This window comes from Natator depressus, chromosome 25 (genome assembly GCF_965152275.1).
Source record: "Natator depressus isolate rNatDep1 chromosome 25, rNatDep2.hap1, whole genome shotgun sequence".
Taxonomy (NCBI): Eukaryota; Metazoa; Chordata; order Testudines; family Cheloniidae; genus Natator; species Natator depressus.
The window spans coordinates 505599-517622 of NC_134258.1; the positions used below are offsets into that span (position 1 = coordinate 505599).

General features: G+C 51.1%; 1 protein-coding gene across 1 annotated transcript in view; it reads right to left on the bottom strand.

The window, feature by feature from the left end:
* LOC141977848 (kelch-like protein 21) overlaps positions 1 to 12024 on the bottom strand; it is a 31535-nt gene that overhangs the window by 14990 nt on the left and 4521 nt on the right. The window lies entirely within an intron of this gene.

Genomic DNA, 12024 nt, shown 5'->3' on the forward strand with positions numbered 1-12024 from the left:
GGGGCTTCCGCATCGGTGGAAAGGAGCGGAGCTCGAGCCTTCCATTTGCCCCGCTTCCCCTGGACTAGGGCCCAGCCCTCCATGGTATCATCGGGGGCCTGGCTAACAGGGGTCGGGTCAGGGGGCAAGGACGATGGCTCATGGACCATGGGAGGCAGCGGTGGGGCGGAATAAGGGAGAGAAGAGTCCCCTTGGGGTGGGCCCTCTCCCACGCTTGGCGGTATCCCTGCCGCACCCTCCTCTAGGGGCCCCGCCGAATTGTAGGCAGCAGAGGCGGGCTCTCCCGCTCATCTGGGCGTGCTGGGGGAGCGCCCCTTGGGCCCGAGCGGGAGCAGTGATGGACTGAGTGGGAGGAGGAGCGGCTTCGGGCGCCGGGCAGCCAGGGGCGCCGGCAATGACGGGGCCAGCGCCCTGCCGGAGCTCGGGGGTCCCGGATGCCTCTCCTTGCCGGGTCAAGGGGCAGTCCCTCCGGACGTGCCCCATCGCCCGGCAGAGGTAGCACCGGGCCTCCCCCGTGGAGTAATGCACCCGGTAGTGGGCCCCCTGGTAGGGGATCAAAAAGGACCCCTCAAGCGCCTCTCCGTCACACGCCGCTGCCAGCAGTTGCAGCTGCACTTGCTGGCGGAACGAGAGGACGTGACGGAGGGCGGGGTCCTTGCAGCCCAAGGGGAGAGGGCTCAAAACAGAGATGGGCTTCCCCAGGGTAGAGAGGGCGGGTAACAGGGCGGCATTAGGAAGGAAGGGAGGGACGGAAGTCAGGACCAGGCGGATGCCCAGGTCATCCAGCGGCTCGAGGGGGACAAACACGCCCCCCCCGCCAGGCCCTTCTCCACCGCCTTCTGGGCGGCGGCCTCCGATGCCAGGAAGAAGACCACCTGCCCGTACATTCTGGAGGCCGCCACAATGGCCGTGGGCCCCACCGCCCTCACCAACGCCCGCACATAGGTCTCCACGTGGGGTGAGGCGGGCACCAGGAGGCAACGGACGCCGTGCTTCCTGGTCACGGTGGGGAAGGGGCCCCGGCTGCTATAGCTGATAGCGGAGGCGGCGGGCGGGAGAGATGACGTAACGGTAGGCGGGGGGGCTGCCGCCACCTGGGCGTACGCCCTGGGGGCCGGGGGAGGGACACCCGCAGAGCTGGTGGAAGGAGCAGCGGGGTGGGAGGCCACGGCCAGTGGCGGGGCCACAGCAGTGAGGGCAGTCCCTGCCATAGAGGGCCTGGACTTTTTGGCAGGGCCCTTCCCCTTCTTCCTACCCTGGCCCTTCCCGCCGGCTGGGGGGGCTCCCCCAAAATCTAAGGGGGGGAGGGACATGGCAGCAACGGAGGTCACCCGGGTGCCTGCCGCTGCCGGCGCCCCGGCGGGGGCGGTGACAGACGGTTTGGCAGCGGCGGCTGAGGTAGAGGCTTAGGGGGGTGACGGAGGGGCAGGCGGGGGAGGGGTATCTAGGGCTGCTGGAGGGGCCCCACCCATCATATCTCCCACCATAATGAGCAGGGAGGAAGGGAAGGACACCAGAAAGAGGAGGGGAAAGGGGAGGCAGGTCAACCACTCCTCCCCGCTAGGCTGCAGGCAGGGGAGGAGGGCGCCAAAAGGGATGGGCTGGACAGGGGGGCTTTCGAGGGCTTGTGGGGGACAGTCACCGACTCAGGGTAGGAAACCGGCTCCTCTAGCTGCACTAGGGGAGGGGGGTCATAACAACATTCGGGGAGTGCAGTGAGATCGGGGCAAACTCAAACAGGGGAAGGGCACAAGCGCATGGGAGGGGGCACGGGCGCACTGAATAAGGGGCCAATCAGGGCAGGGGTATCACATGGGGAGGGGGGGGAACCAGGCTGGAGGCAGGACAGGGAACCTAGGGGCTGACTTCAGAGGCAAGGGCGGGGTAAACAAGCAAAGGCTGCAGAGGGAGAAGGGCGGGGCAGGCAAACAAACTGAAGCCAGCGAAGTGCTGGGGTAAAGGGGAGGGCAAAAAGGCTGCAAGGGGAAAAATGGGGCAGGGAGCCAGGGACAAAGCTGGGGGCTTGCTAAAGGGGGTCAGTCCAGGAAGGAGCGGGGGGGGGGGCACGTGCACCCACGTGCGCTTGCAAAAGTGTCAGTGTGAGCTGGCTACCGCTGCAGGCCCAAAAGGTGGTGAAAGGGGGCAGCAGGCCAAGCAAGCGGCGGAGTCCCAGAAGCAGGAGCTTGAGGCAGATGGTAAATGTCCACTGGGGGTGGTGGAGGGGGCAGCACCGACAGTGGTGGTGGTGGTGGGGACACACAGATGGACTGGGGGGCAGGCTCCACGCCACACCCCCATGTCCCCGCAAACACAGTCAGAACCCCCACCACAAGAGCACAGTCCAAAAGTCACTCAGCCTTCTGGCCCCCTCCACAATGGTCTGCAGAGCCCCTGTACACTCCCCCAGCAGCAGATGGCCTCGTCCCCTCCTTCTTCGGGGTCCGGCAGCTCTCAGGCAGCAGCAAAGGCAGCAGCAGCAGCTCCAGGCAGCAGCCCGGTGGCCAGGCAGGCAGAGAGGACCCCTCACAGGTGGTGTTGATAGTGGTGGTGGTGGTGGTGTCCACAGCAGCGATAGCAGCAACAGCTGGGGTAGGGGTCCCTCACTCCCCCGCTCTGGGGAGCAGGCCAGCAGCCCCCCCCCCCGCCAAAGGGGCTGTAGTTGGAGCAGTAACAGCAGCACCCAAGGGTGGGGGAGTGGGTGGGGGAGTCCAGCAGCTAGCCAGCAACCAGGTAGCAGAGAAGGGGGGTGGGTGGGTGGCATCCAGCCCGGCCAGGGGAGCAGCTGGGGCAGGGGCAGGGGCAGGGGCAGGGGCAGGGGCAGGGGCAGTGGCGGCAGCAGCAAGGGCCCAAGGCCCAGCAACAGTCTCCCTCCTCCCTCCAGGCCAGTCAGGTTCAGCAGAGGAGCCGAAGGTAGAACTTCTGGCTACTGGATGAACAGAGTTCTGTTCCCTGACTGACCAGAGCAGGGGCTGCTCCAGGCTAATGAGAACACCTGACTCCAATTAACCTGCAAAGAGTCAGGTGAGGCCATTAAGCTAATGTAACCTCCTGACTCTAAGGCCCCTCTGATAATATAAAAGGGCTCACTCCAGTCAGGCAGAGAAGAGCCAGGGAAGAGGAAGTGTGGCTAAAGGGCCGGTTAATGAAGACACCCTCAAGTCATTGATAAGGGAGCCCTAAGGTAAGGGAGAAGCAGGAGAGCTGTGGGGAAGTGGCCCAGAGAAATGTAGCAACTCTGGCAGTGAAAGGTCAGCTGCCAACAGTTGCTACCATCAGGGTCCCTGGGCCGGAACCTGGAGTAGAGGGCAGGCCCAGGTTTCCCCCAACCCACCACTACAGAAACACTTCCTGGGAGGGGAAATCAGGCCCCTGTCAGGACAGGAGGCTAAACTGTTTTGGCATGAGGCTGTAGGAGCAACAGAGACTGTGGGAGTTCTCTCACCAACCTCCATTGCTGGGTTATGATGAAAAGGGCTCAGTAGACTGTATCCCTGGCCCTAGAGAGAAAAGGGCTACGTGGAGGGTTGCAGTGAGCCTCTGAAGCTAGCATAAACCGCCTGGAAGTGAGGGACCCATGGGGACAAGGTCAGAGCTCTGCCACAGATGATTTAGTTGGGGATTGGTTCTGTTTTGAGAAGGGGGTTGGACTAGATGACCTCCTGAGGTCCCTTCCAACCCTGATATTCTATGATACATGCAGTGGACAGAGCAGGCAGCCAAACGGCACTATCAGGGAGCACTGCACAACTTTAAAGGAGCATGTTCCCTAATGGAGCAGCGACGTAACTTCGAAACAACGTTAAGCAGGAGGACGTTAAGTGCAGATTTCAGAGTAACAGCCGTGTAGCTGTAGCTTACTTCATCGGCTTACGCTCAAATAAATTGGTTAGTCTCTAAGGTGCCACAAGTACTCCTTTTCTTTTTTTTAAGTGCAGAGTTACTGTATAAAAAAAATTAAGGGTCTGAGACAGGCGGATTGCTTTGTGAACATTAAAAAAGTCTCCAGCAGCAGACTGAAAGCTGGCCACCAAAACTCTGCTGTTAAAATACTCAAAAACCGCTCCAGACTTGTGGGATAATGCTATAATATACTGTGTTTGTACATCCTCAAGACTAAACAAAGCAAAAGCTTTAAGTAAAGGCATTCCTGTAAAAGTGCTGAAGACTAAAAGTAAAGACTTTAAATAAAAGCACTTAGCTTTGGCCTTCTCTACACTAGGTGGGGAGATCGATCTAAGTTACGCAACTTCAGCTATGTTATTCACATAGCTGAAGTCGATGTACTTAGATCTACTTACCACGGGGTCCACACTATGTGATGTTGACTAGAGCTGCTCTGCCATCGACTCCCCTTGTGCTTCTCGTTCAGGTGGAGTACAGGAGTCGATGGGAGAGGAATCTGCGGTTGATTTAGTAGGTCTTCACTAGACCCGCTAAATCGACTGCCGATGCATCAATCACTGCGCATCAATCCCCCAGAGTGTAGACAAGCTCTTTGTATGATTTATGCCAACCATCTAGCAGACAGATGTAATGTGTCTCCATTAATTTATTTCCTGATATCACCTCACAAAAAGTAAAGTTACCTAAAGCTTTGGGTTTAAAAAACCCTGGGTAACCGCTCCTTATGAAGCACCACCCAGAAGGATGCTTGTGCAGATGGATTCACAAACTGTCTGGATATACACTCACAGTTCACCATAAACCTGGAAAGCAAAACATGGCTGCAGATGCGCTCAGCTGGGTGAGGGCAATGAGAATAGACTCTGCCTGCTCTTGTGAGGACATCTGACAAGAACAGCTTAAGGACCCTGAGTTATGTTTGGTGCCAAAAGATCTACTGAAGGACACCCAGATTAGCACAGTGCAAGAATGATTATCCATTGATCTCGCTACCAACTGGCTGATGTATGCAGGCAAGCTTGCAGAGAACTGTACTGGAGTGTCTTCATGATAACAAAGCAACAGGTTACCTGAGGTATGAAAAGACACTGAACCAGGCATACAACAGATTGTTTTAGCTGGTATGGCTGCAGATGTGAAGGCCTGGGTGCATTCCTGCTTTACCTGTCAAGAAAGGAAAGCACCAGCAAGAAAAGGAAGAACTCATTTAGAGGAAATACCCCACCTAGTGAGCCCTGGGAGTTCATACAAATTGAAAAGACACTACCAGAAACACTTGGTGGAAATCAGTATTTGCTAGCAGCATATTACATCTTCTCAAAGTATGTGCTGTCACAGCCATGAAAGGATAAAAGAACTGAGGCAGTAACGGATAAATTGATAAAACATGGAGTGTTATATTTTGGCCCATCAAGCTGCATCTGCAGTGATCAGGGAAGGAATTCGAACTGTTGTTATTACACATGGTTGTCAATATCTCCAGATAATCTAAGTGAGGACCAGTGCTATTCAATATTTTTATCAATGTCATGGAAGGAAACATAAATAATTGTAAATAAAATTTGAAGATGACACACATCAGTGGAAATCTAAATGACAATGAAGACAGGTCACTGATACACAGCAGTCTGGATCGGTTGGTTAGCTGGATGCAATTAAAGAATATATGTTTTGATTATACCTAAATGCAATGTCATACATTTAGGAACAAAGGATGTGGACCATACTTCGAGGATGGGGAACTGTTCTGGAAAGCAGAAATTGCAAGAAGGATTTAGGGGTCATTATAAATAACCAACTTAACATGAGCTCCCAGTGCAATAGTATGGCTAAAAGAGCTAATGCAATCCTTAGGTATATAAACAAGGGAATATTGACAAGGAATATGGAGGTGGTATTACCTCTGCATACAGTACTGGTGAGACCATTACTGTATACTGTGTCTTCTTCTGGTGCCCATACTTTACATAGGATGTTGACAAATTGGAAAGGGTTAGAGCAGAGCTACAATTATTCAAGGTCTGGAAAATACTCCTTACACTCAAAGACTCAAAAGAGCTCCATCTATTTAATTTATCAAAGAGAAGATGATTATGTGATTTAATTACAGTCTAGTGAGGGCTTATACAAAGAGAAGACATCTGATGCAATACTACTACTGTAGAGAAGGATTTGGAAGAGCCTGCTGAGGGAAGGGATCAGAAGGAGACCCCATCGGCAGGAAGGCACGGGCTGCATTGTCCTAGAGACGGGGGTTCCATGACCACTACTCCCAAGAGGAGGAGAATGGTGGTGGTGGTCTGGGACTCTCTCCTAAGGGGGACGGAGTCATCCATCTGCTGACCAGAGCGGCAGAATCAAAGTGTGCTGCTTGCTTGGAGCTAGAATCCAGGATGTGACCGAGTGTTTGCTGAGACTGATCAAGCACTCAGACCATTACCCCTTCCTACTTCTCCACGTGGGCACCAATGATACTGCCAAGAATGACCTTGAGCAGATCACTGCATGGCTCTGGGAAGAAGGATAAAGAAGTTTGAGGGGCAAGTGGTGTTCTCGTCCATCCTCCCTGTTGAAGGAAAAAGCCCAGGTAGGGACCGTCGAATTGTGGAGGTGAATGCGTGGTTACGCAGGTGGTGTCGGAGAAAGGGCTTTGGATTTTCCACCATGGAATGTTGTTCCGGGAAGAGGGATAGCTAGGAAGAGATGGGATTCACCTAGTGAAGAGAGGGAAGAGCATCTTTGCAGGCAGGCTTCCTAACCTAGTGAGGAGGGCTTTAAACTACATTCGCTGGGGGATGTTGATCTAAACCCAGAGGTAAGTGGGGGCGTGGGATACTGGGAGGAAACACAAGGAGGAGCATACAAGATGGGAAGCCTCCTGATTCATACTGAGAAAGTAGAGCAATCGGCTAGTTTTCTTAGGTGCATGTACACAAACGCAAGAAGCCTAGGAAACAAGCAGGAAGAATTGGAAGTCCTGGCACAATGAAGGAACTATGATGTGATTGGAATAACAGAAACTTGGTGGGGCAGTTCACATGATTGGAGCACTGTCATGGATGGGTATAAACTGTTCAAGAAGGACAGGTATGGGAGGAAAGGTGGAGGAGTTGCACTGTATGTAAGGGAGCAGTAGGATTGCTCAGAACTCCAGTTTGAAACTGAAGAAAAGCCTGTTGAGAGTCTTTGGGTTAAGTTTAGAGGCGAGAGCAACAGGGGTGATGTCGTGGTGGGCGTGTGCTATAGACCACCGGATCAGAAGGATGAGGTAGACGAGGCTTTCTTCGGACAACTAACTGAAGTCTCCAGATCACAGGCCCTGGTTCTAATGCTGGACTTCAATCACCCTGACATCTGCTGGGAGAACAATACAGCAGTGCACAGACAATTCAGGAAGTTTTTGGAGAGTGTTGGGGACAACTTCCTGGTACAAGTGCTGGAGGAACCAACTAGGGACCATGCTCCTCTTGACCTGCTGCTTACAAAGAGGGAAGAATTGGTAGGGGAAGTAGAAGTGGGTGGCAACCTAGGCAGCAGTGACCATGAGATGGTTGAGTTCAGGATCCTGAAAAAAGGAAGAAAGGAGAGTAGCAAAATCCGGACCCTGGACTTCAGAAAAGCAGACTGACTCCCATAGGGAACTGATAGGCAGGATCCCCTGGGAGGCTAATATGAGGGGGCAAGTTGTCCAGGAGAGCTGGCTGTATTTTAAAGAAGCCTTATTGAGGGCACAGGAACAAGCCATCCCAAAGTGCAGAAAGAATAGCAAATATGGCAGGTGACCAGCTTGGCATAACCGTTAAATCTTCGGTGAGCTTAAACTCAAAGGAAGCTTACAAGAAGTGGAAATTTGGACAGATGACTAGGGAGTATAAAAGTATTGCTAGAACATGCAAGGGTGTAATCAGGAAGGCCAAGGCACAGTTGAAGTTGCAGCTAGCACGGGATGTGAAGGGTAACAAGAAGGGTTTCTACAGGTATGTTAGCAACAAGAAGAAGGTCAGGGAAAGTGTTGGACCCTTACTGAATGGGGAAGGGAACCTAGTAACAGATGATGTGGAAAAAGCTGAAGTACTCAATGCTTTTTTTGCCTCAGTCTTGACAGACAAAGTCAGCTCCCAGACTGCTGCACTGGGCAACACAGCATGGGGAGGAGGTGAGCAGTCCTCAGTGGTGAAAGAACAGGTTAAGGACTATTTAGAAAAGCTGGACATGCACAACTCCATGGGTTCAGATCTAATGCATCCAAGGGTGCTGAGGGAGTTGGCTGATGTGACTGCAGAACCATTGGCCATTACCTTTTGAAAATTCGTGGTGATTGGGGGAGGTCCCAGACTATTGGAAAAAGGCAAACCGTGTCCATATTTAAAAAAGAGAACCCGGGGAACTACAGACTGGTCAGCCTCACCTCAGTCCCTGGAAAAATCATGGAGCAGGTCCTCAAAGAATCCATTTTGAAGCACTTGGAGAGGAAGGTGATTAGGAACAGTCAACATGGATTCACCAAGGGCAAGTCATGCCTTTGATTGCCTTCTACGATGAGATAACTGGCTCTGTGGATATGGGGAAAGCGGTGGATGTGATATATCTTGACTTTAGCAAAGCTTTTGATTCGGCCTCCCACAGTATTCTTGCCAGCAAGTTAAAAAAGTATGGATTGGATGAATGGACTCTAAGGTGGACAGAAAGCTCACTAGATTGTCGGGCTCAGTGGGTAGTGATCAACGGCTGGATGTCTAGTTGGCAGCCGATATGAAGTGGAGTGCCCCAGGGGTCGGTTCTGGGGCCGGTTTTGTTCAACATCTTTATTAATGGTCTGGATGATGGGATTAATTGCACCCTCAGCAAGTTCACGGATGACATTAAGATGGGGGGGGGAAAGGTAGAGATGATGGAAGGTAGGGATAGGGTCCAGCGTGACCTAGACAAAGTGGAGAATTGGGCCAAAAGAAATCTGAGGTTCAGCAAGGACAAGTGCAGAGTTCTGCACTTAGGAAGGAAGAATCCCATGCACTGCTACAGGCTGGGGACCGACTGGCTAAGCAGCAGTTCAGCAGAATAGGACCTAGGGATTACAGTGGATGAGAGGCTGGATGAGAGTCAGTGTGCCCTTGTTGCCAAGAAGGCCAATGGCATATTGGGCTGTATTAGTAGGAGCATTGCCAGCAGATCAAGGGACGTTATTATTCCCCTCTGTTCGGCACTGGTGAGGCCACATCTGGAGTATTGCATCCAGTTTTGGTCCCCCCACTACAGAAGGGAGGTGGACAAGTTGGAGAGAGTCCAGTGGAAGGCAAAGAAAAGGATCAGGGGGCTGGGGCACATGACTTACGAGCAGAGGCTGAGGGAACTGGGCTTGTTTAGTCTGCAGAAGAGAAGAATGAGGGGGGATTTGATAGCTGCTTTCAACTACCTGAAAGGGGGTTCCAAAGAGGATGGATCTAGACTGTTCTCAGTGGTAGCAGATGACAGAACAAGGAGCAATGGTCTCAATTGTAGTGGGGGAGGTTTAGGTTGGATATTAGGAAACACTATTTCACTAGGAGAGTGGTGAAGCACTGGAATGGGTTACCTCGGGAGGTGGTGGAATCTCCATCCTTAGAGGTTTTTAAGGCCCAGCTTGACAAAGCCTTGGCTGGGATGATTTAGTTGGTGTTGGTCCTGCTTTGAGCAGGGGATTGGACTAGATGATCTCCTGAGGTCTCTTCCAACCCTAATATTCTATGATTATATGGTACTAGATGGTTCTTTAATCTAGCAGAGAGGGAAGGAGGAGGATCCTGGGAACTACAGGCCAATCAGGGAGGTGGTGGAATCTCCTTCCTTAGAAGTTTTTGTCAGGCTTGACAAAGCCCTGGCTGGGATGATTTAATTGGGGATCGGTCCTGCTTTGAGCAGGGGGTTGAACTAGATCTCCTGAGGTCCCTTCCAACCCTGAGATTCTATGATTCTATGACATAAGATCCAATGGCTGGAAGTTGAAGTCAGCAACATTCTAACTGGAAATAAGATACACATTTTTAATAGTGACTGTAATTAACCATTGGAACAGATTAGCAATGGATGTGGTCAAATTGCCTTCATCTGAAGCCTTTAAACGAACACTGGATCAATCTTTCTATTAAATATGCTCTAATTCAATTACAAGCTATTGCCTGAAGTTAGCAAAGTTCTAACTGAAATAAGATGCCTATTTTAACAATGAATGAATAACCATTGGAACAAGTCACAAGGGGTGCCGTAAATCCTCCAGTACTTCAAGTCTTTAAATCAGGATTTGCTGTCATTCTAAAAGCCATGCTGTAGCTCAGCTATAAGTTGCTGGATTAGATATGAGGAGGACTGTGTGAGGTTGTCTGGCCTGTGGAATGCAGGAGGACAGACTACATGATCATAGGGATCCCTTCTGGCTGTGAAATGTATGGACCCATGAATGGGATAGGACATGTGGACACATCCTCTATTCACCATCCTGTGAAACAAAAGAATCTGTTAAAATACTGTCAAGGCAGCCAATGAAATGTCTGAGGACCCTTTAACTAAATGCTTTGTGATTCTTTACTTTGCAAATCTTTGTGATTTTCATCTTGGCATTGTCCCTTTTATATTGATTCAGACTCTCACTAATTTGAGAGCAGACAACAATGGCAAGGGGGCAGAGCAGGAACTTCTACTACTGGTATGTTTTATTTCTAAAGAGAGAAGTAAATAAACCCTCAGCAAACCGCATGCACTGTTCTGGGCAGAAGCAGATGTGTGTGACTCATGACCCCCTTTTCTGCTCCCTCCACACATTTGTTTGTAACACTCACTTGGGGCACCTGGAGTTAAATGAAGTGTATGCTCTTCGGGGCAGAGGTAGCCTCTTTGGGGCAGATAGATTTGAGCTGCACCCTGCACATTGAGGCTCTGAGTGCAGCCTCTTGTGTCACTGTAACAGAAACCAGCATGATCAGATGAATCATACCAGACCAACCAGAGGTGAAATTCGGCTCTACTGAAGTCAATAGGAGTTTTGCCATTGACTTCAATGAAATCTCTGTGAAATCTTTTTCAGGGAGTCACATCCCAGAGAAAAGTTCCTCACCTGGGAAGCGGTGAGAAGGAGATGACATCCCAAACATCCTTCTCCATGTCCAGTCTCTGCACGCCACCATACACATCTCCCTTTTCATCCAGGCCACAGACCACGTAAAGCCTGGTCCCCACACTGACTGCACCTGCTCTCTCCACAGGCTGAACCATGGGGCTCATGCTTTGCCATTGAGAGTCCATTAATGCCAGGCGCTCCACATCTGGGATTATCCCCTCATCTGTGCTCCCTCCAAGAGCGTACAAATACAGCCCAGCCCCTACGGCACAATGGCTGTTGCGAGACTGCTTCATAGCAGGCCCTTCCAGCCAGTTGTTGTCCCAGCAATTATAGATCAACACCCAGTCCACGCTGTACCACACAAACTCATCTCGGAAATAACCTCCTGTCACAAACAGGAAGTTCCCTGAGGATAGAATGGAAAGAAATGTCAGGCAGAGGCATCTCTCAGCCATCCTCATGCATATCCTGCTGCCCACTTCCCCTCAAGCAATTTGCACATTTACGCTTCCTTCCTTTAGCCTGATCTATGTGGAGTCCCTTGCACCTGAGTAAGTTCTCCTTGGAATCAATGGGACTCCAGGTAGGTATGGGGTCTGCCCGTGTAGATCAGAGTGCAGGACTGGAGTCTTAATCTCTCCTTCAGCTTCTAATAAGGATGAGTCATGAACAGTTTGCTGCAAATATTTGACACTCGGTATTTGAAATTTAGCTGCACTACCTGCATTGTGATTGGTCATGTAAGTCAGATGGCCTTGTTTCTCTTCCCTTATAGGAGGAAGCTAACTCTTAAAATAAGGTTTTCTGTACAGAACTAAGCTTAAATGTGCATTCCACGAGTATTCATCCCTTTACAACTTGATCACCCCAAAGCCATCACAAAATGGCTGCAAAGACAGACATAGCTAATCTGCCCTTTAATTTGCTGTGTCACACCAGTTTACAACATTTCTTTCAGTATTTGCTCAGATGTGTCAGGCTAACAGAATATAATGACTCTCCCATAAGAGTAAGGCACTCAGGTCCAT